The 6,925-nt window shown below is 42.5% G+C and overlaps 2 long non-coding RNA genes across 2 annotated transcripts; one reads left to right on the top strand and one right to left on the bottom strand.

Moving 5' to 3' along the window:
• Positions 1–1,698: 1,698 nt before the first annotated feature.
• Positions 1,699–3,631, bottom strand: LOC311435632. The gene is made up of 2 exons (XR_014692287.1): positions 3,486–3,631; positions 1,699–3,051 (listed from the first exon to the last, which is right to left on the bottom strand). It is a non-coding gene; the product is annotated as an uncharacterized lncRNA (long non-coding RNA).
• A 91-nt stretch (positions 3,632–3,722) lies between these two features.
• On the top strand, positions 3,723–5,068 carry LOC311436417. The gene is made up of 3 exons (XR_014692829.1): positions 3,723–3,747; positions 4,248–4,458; positions 4,837–5,068. It is a non-coding gene; the product is annotated as an uncharacterized lncRNA (long non-coding RNA).
• The last annotated feature ends 1,857 nt before the right edge of the window (positions 5,069–6,925 follow it).

The raw sequence follows: 6,925 nt of genomic DNA, 5'->3' as shown, positions 1-6,925 counted from the left end.
AAAGAAGAGTGCTCATATCACAAAAGGATCCTGAGCAGCAGCAAAGACTTCTGAAGAAAAGAGTACATAAAGGGCAGTTTGGAGTGTGCTACCCAAAAAGTAGCATTAGGAAGTGAGCTTCTGATTGCTGAAGATACACTGCTGGAAGGTTTTAATGGCAGTAGAATACAGCTGAGTTTGGGTTTAACAGATAAAGCAGATATAGATAATAGGATTAGGAAATAAGAGAAAGACAAATTCGTACACTGCAAAGCAAAGGCCTTTGCCCTTAGCAATGCTTTCTTGTTCTGAAAGCAGGAAATGGATGACATTTCAAATGTTGTCTTGAAAGAAGGCAAGGGCTGTGTGATATCTTTAAGATGAGCAAAGCTGGGGAGGAGACAATCTACATCACCTTGCAGCAGTCATATTTATTGCTTTTAAATAGGCACATTTGAGAGATATATTTATGCAGCAGGCAAAGGTGCAATTACGGTACAGGTAGGTATAATGTGGATTTAATTCTGCCAGCTGTAACCTCTGCAATGAATTTGTGCAGAGCAGGAGTTATTATGCAATGGGTAACTGTAGTATGAGCACTGCAGAAACCCCATACAAGCACTGCAGTTGCTAGCAGGTGCCACTGCACTTTCGTTAGCATTCTCATCTAACGATGGCCAATACCTGTAGCAATCACTTTGTACCAGTATTTTGTACTGGTGTAAACTGCACAAGGAATGGGAAGATAAAGAATACACCTCAGTGTCTCTCGAATGACAGGTGAAAACACTTAATTTCACTCTTCCAGCCTTGGAACTTAGCTGAAAATAAATCCGTGTCTGAAAGAAAAAATGCACAGCTCAGTAAAAAATAATTGCAGATCACAGTGAGCAGGACAGATTATAATAAAACATTACATTAGATGCTTTTTATGTTACTGGTGGTGCCAGTAAGTTGCACTTAGTATTTTGCCTGATGCATCACATGATATATCACAGTCGTCTGACAGGCAATATAAGACTATGGTCATTAGGAGTGAAAACAAATGGATAACAACATACAAGAGGAGACAGATAGTTAGTTGAGTTGTTACCAATTTGTGTAGAAGATTTTGTAGCTGCAGTAAATACTCCACTACTTAGAGTATTTATGACTACTTGTAACAGAATGTGAACTTACAGTAAATGTAAGTGCAGTTTGTAAGATTTGTAGGAGGTCAGCTAGCCCTCCTCTGGGTAATGCTGAAGAACAGTCATCAGGCTGAGGGGATGATTATCATGTTTTTGTAGTGCACTAGCACCTAATAGAAACGAGCAGAAATTTGGTCATGTAGTCTGACAGACTGGTCTTATTTCCCTGGGAAATAACAAAACCATTGCTATAGGAACAAATAATAAAACACAAGCAGCTAAAGCAATACGCTGATATGCCTGTACAGTGAAGCTGAAAATGCAAGCCTGGCACACTCAGTACTGGCACACAAACTTTAATTTCTTCTGCTTTAATGATGAATACATTATCAGCCATTAAGGTGATGATTGTACCTAGGATTACCTTTATGAGCTAGGAATAACTTTCAGACAGCCTCGGTGTGAACTTTCCCTTCGGTGCTGTTACTGTGCTTTTTCCCTTGTCAGATTATAGAGCTGATGGAGCAGCCCTGTGACAGCTGCTGATTCTGGACAATGATGGCAGCTCCTCACATCCCTTCAGAAAGACACCACGGATTTTGCAGTGTTAGGTTAAAAAGGGAAAATCTTCTAATTAATTTTCCTGGGATTCCGTGAATCATAGGTAGGCTTTTCAGCTCTCCCTGAAAGATCTGGCTGCCCTAATGAAGTCACTGAGATGATAGGGATGGGGATGATGCTGTTGATTTGGGAGATTACTCAGTTAGTTGAACGTAAGCAGAGAGGCTGTGACGGGAGAGCCTGTTTCTCTAAGCTAAGGGCACAAGAATATATCTGGAGTTGATAAAGTTGTCAGGTTATGTTCTCTATCAGTAGTTCTTCCCTGGCTGACATTTTACCACTTCTTTCTTACATTTTGTCAGGTTTTGTATAAGAGCCTGTTCATTTACACTCCTTTTATCCTTTTTTTTTTTTTTTTTTTTTTTTTTTTTTTCCCCAAACATGTAAATAAACAATGAACAATTTTATCATTTACTTGAGGTGAGCGTTTCCCCCCAGCTTAGGTTGTAACCAAGCCTGGCACTAGTGCTTAAGAGAATAGCAAAGAAAAAAGAAGTCAAAGCATACTGAATCTTCTCATAAGGGCTGGTCACCAACAGCAAGCAAGAGACTGGTCAGTCCCCCTAAACACCCATTTTCTGGCAGTGGGCATGAGAGAAGAAAAACCAGAGCCCTCCCCGCTGTGGCTGAGACCATTGCGTGTTGGCACAGTACCACTGGGGACAACCATGGTGATAGGGGGTGACCATCACTAAAGACAAGAGAGCTTAGAAACTGAAGAATGGGAAAACCAAAATTGATCAGGGATACTGTGCCCTGACTGAATTTTCTCTAGAAGAAATTCAAGCAGATAAACAAGCCAGGAATCCGCAAGACAAGAAAAATATACTTGTGCGTACTCGTGTCATATATATCATTAACCACTTGAAAAATCTACTGAGTTTCCTCACAGCAAAAGAATGTATGGCTGGGGCTCAGCAAAGTGAAGACACAGTTCATGGAGCAGGATTGGATAGTAACAAATTTTGGTCAGTAGGGCATTCTCTCTTTCTGAGATAGTTTTAGAAATAAATGGATTTTGCTTAATGTTTTAGGTAAGGAAGTAATATTTGGGGATTTCTCAGCAGCAGCCAGTTGTATTTTATTTGTACTGTCATATGCGCTGGGAGCACAGGGAAAGTGTTTTCCTTCTGCTGCCCAATATGTGTTGCTGGGGTAGGAGAGATGGATGCTCACATCCAGGGAAGGTTGTGCGATTCCAATCTTGAGATTGTCATGACGAGACAGGATTAATTCCCAGCCCTCTTCTCATTACTGTTTGCGGCACTAAAATGAATCTGTTCATACCATGCGGTACTCTTGTTGCAGTCTTCATCACAGGCTATGGAAAAAGCAAGGAGAGAAAAATTAAGGCAAAATGTGATGCACTGAGCTTGACAGCCTTTACGACTGACATAGTAATGTGAGGGGAGAATGGGAAAAAAAGGGCCTGCTTCCCTGTGGGATGTTTGTGTAGAGAACATGTAAGTGAAACACCATTAACCTAATTATTAGTACCAAAAGAGGTAGGTTTAAGGCAGTAGATTACAAATGTAAAGACCCTGATGTTCTGGGAATATCAGGTAGTTTTGTTTATCTACAAGAAATAAAATAATAGTAATAATTAATTTAAAAAGCATCACCTCTGTGCCTGGGAAGACCACAGAACAAATCCTCCTGGAAGCAATGTTAAGGCACAAGCAAGACAAGGAGGTGATGTAAGACAAGGAGGTGATCCAAAACAACCAGCACAGCTTCAGCAAGGGCAAATTGTACCTGACCAGTCTGGTGGCCTTCTATGATGGAGTGACTGCATCAGTCGACAAGAGAAGACTGACTGATGTCATCGATGTCATCTACCTGGACTTCTATGAGGCCTTTGATGTGGTCCCACAAGACATCCTGATCTCTAAATTGGAGAGATATGGATTTGAAGGGTGGACCATTCGGTGAATAAGGAATTGGCTGCAGGTGGAGGGAGGGGATTATATCCCTCTGCTCTGCCTTGGTGAGGCCCCACCTGGAGTGCTGTGTCCAGGTGTGGGGCCCTCAGCACAAGAAAGACAGGGACCTGTTAGAGGAGGGCCATAAGAATGATCAGAGGGCTGGAGCACCTCTCCTGTGAAGAAAGGCTGAGAGAGCTGGGGACATTCAGCCTGGGGAAGGCTCCAGGGAGGCCTCAATGTTGCCTTTCAGTACTTAAAGGGGGCTTATGAAAGAGATGGAGAGCAACTTTTTACGTGGTCAGACAGTGATAGTAGAAGGAGGAATGGTTTTAAACTAAAGGAGGGGAGACTCAGATTAGATATTAGGAAGAAATACTTCACTCAGAGGGTGGTGAGGCCCTGGCACAGGCTGCCCAGAGAAGCTGTGGATGCCCCATCCCTGGAGGTGCTCAAGGCCAGGCTGGACCTTGGGCAGGCAACCTGGTCTGGGGAGTGGCATCCCTGCCCAATGCAGGGGGCTGGAACTGGATTATCTTTAAGGTCCCTTCCAACCTGAGCCATTCCATGATTCTCTGATTCTAAATTTATCCAGACAAAGACTAGGTGTAAAGCTCTGAGGATAAATGAGGTGGGAGATGAGATGACACAGATGGAAATTGAAGGAGAATCTCTGCACAGCATCCTGGGAAGCAGCAGCATTGTATTGGCACAACTCTAGTTAAAACTTCACCAGCTCACATAAATACCACGTTGTGGAGATGACTGGTAGCAGTCCAACATACAGACTGAGACAGTGAAGCAAGGTAAGACAGCGTAGTCTAGTTGGAGGATAGTCCTTTTCCTTTTTTTATTTATACTGACCTGCAGCTGAGTAATTGTCCATCAATATGGAGTTTGATTGAGTTGGCATTTTGAACCCCCTTTGTATGCTTTCTGCTTCAAGAAATATTAAAGTCTAGATAAAATTGGAATAGCTGCCTGGTAATGAGATCATTATATATAAATACTGAATTGCTCACAGGGGGTATAATGATTCCTCAGCCCAGGTATGCAGCACATAACTATTAACTACTAAGCACAGCCTGCCTTAGAGATATGTTTCCAGTGCTAACACACATAACCCCCTTCAGCATAAAGTTCAAGTCACAGAATATGAATGACTGGGAATATGTTATTTACAGCTCGTGTTAGGAGGTGAAATGAGCTGGGGCTGGTTATTTACTTTTCACACGGAGTTTTAAAGAATTCTGATTGACTGAAGAGACAAAGAAGCAAGAGAGGGAGATGGTAAAGGACGAAAACCACATCAATTCACTGTGTGAAGTCAGCTTCCTTTCAACAGCCATCCCCTTTGCACAGCATCAGGCGTGCTGCAGGGAATTAACAGTTAATAACAGTACTGCCTGAGATGGATCTGTGGGGAAATGTGCCGTGAAGCCTGAGCCCCTCCTGCCTCTGAGTAGCAGAAACGTTCAGTGCTTGATGCTTGGTGCTCGTGCTTGCCCAGGGGCTGGGGCAGTAGGTCCCCATCTTGCAACAGTGTTTGCCTGAGGAACTGGGGAAAAACCTGTGACTGCTGGGCCAGGCTGGGAAGCAGCCTCGAAACCCTGATCTGCTGCAAGTTTCTGAAGGGATTCTGTCTGTAACTTACAAATGGGGAATCTGAGTTAAAGAGAGAATGAGAGACCAAGCTCATATGTATCCCTCTCCTCGAGTTCTCACCTGTGAGATAAAAACAACAAAACTGCCTCCGAGAGCGTGAGGGCAAATACATTAAAGATTATGAGGTGTTGAGGTATGGGGATGATGGGGGATGAGTAAATACTGATGACAGATTCATTACATCCTCTGTCTATGCGGAGAGGCCAGGGCCAATAAAAATAAACAGGCAACTCTGGACTTGTCAGCGTTGCTTATACGCTGTGTCTCCTCCGAAATCAGTGGAGTTACAGCTACTATACAAGTAACAGATAGTCCTGATGCAGTTTGTAATAACAAGAGGGAACATGTCCCATCAAAAAACCATATGTCAACTGCATGCAGAAAAGCTGCAGGAGAGGCATTTTCTGTTCAGATGCTTGCCTTAGTGACCTTATGTAGGTCCATATGTTGAGGCTGAAATCCAAATATGCCTTTGAGCTTCAGAGTTTCTGGTTATGATTTCACTGTGCCAGAAGACAAATTTGGGATGTACTGTTTGCTCTCTGACGCACATGCTCTGTGGGACTTCCTTTGTGTATTTTTCCTGATGTCTATTTTTTTTTTTTTTTTCCTGATTTGATAAAACAAACTGACTCTGTGTGTGTTAGAACAAAACTAGTCCTGGGGAAAATGGATAAAGTATGCATCTAAGTTGCTTGGCTTATGCAAGCCTTGTCATACCAGTAAAATAGACAGCTGCCTAGAATAACAAACTAGCAGAGGTACATGGATGACTAAAGGCTGGGAAGGAGAAGACATCTGTCTGATTGTCTCGAGCTGCCAAACACCTACACCCAGCTCTAGGGACTGAAATCCTGCTGTCACTGTCAATATAAAACTCTTTAGGCTGGCATTTAATGTGCCTTAACCTGGAAAGTTATATTTAAGCTAATAATCAAAATTTTTTTTTTTCGTATGTGTGAACTAAGTGGATTTTAGGATCGCTTGCAGCTGCCTGGCATTATGGATGCAGAATGAATTTCTGTCAGCAAACTCAAAGGGTTCACAGGACTCTGCTCCTTGAAGGGAGCTGCTGTGAGTCCACAGAAAGAAATACTAAAAAAAAAAAAAAAAAAGGAATTGTAGTGGCTTGTTTCAGGTGCTGTGTCCCACTACGGCAGTGACACAGGTACAACCACCCTGAGCTGCATGCAGGGAGGGACTGAAGAACATTAAGGGGTGCTTTGTAACTTCAAAGAAATCGAAAAGGCCATGGTTTTTTCTTAACAGAATCTTTTTCTTTAAGGGTTTTCTTTCCTTTTAATTTCTTTTTTTATTCCTTTTTATGCTATCTCAGATTTTCTCAAAGTCTGAAAAATGAACTTGACCCCTTCTGGCAGAGGCTGGGCCAAGCCAATAACAAAGTTTCTTTTCTGCTTCGGTTCACAAGCCTAAAGCTCAGTTAAAATATAAACCCACATCAATTGGTTAATAGGTCATTAAACCATTCTGCTTTTCCTCTTCTGTTTCTTTCAGGAAGCTTTGCATGGTTAATTAGGCTACTTCAAGGGTTAGGAGATGACATTTGCAGCATTCCCCTGGCAGAGCGGCACCCAAGGCCACCGCAGC

The sequence above is a fragment of the Aythya ferina genome (genome assembly GCF_964211825.1).
Source record: "Aythya ferina genome assembly, chromosome: 4".
Taxonomy (NCBI): Eukaryota; Metazoa; Chordata; class Aves; order Anseriformes; family Anatidae; genus Aythya; species Aythya ferina.
Note: the sequence above shows the minus strand (reverse complement) of the source record. Positions and strands in the feature narration are given on the sequence as shown.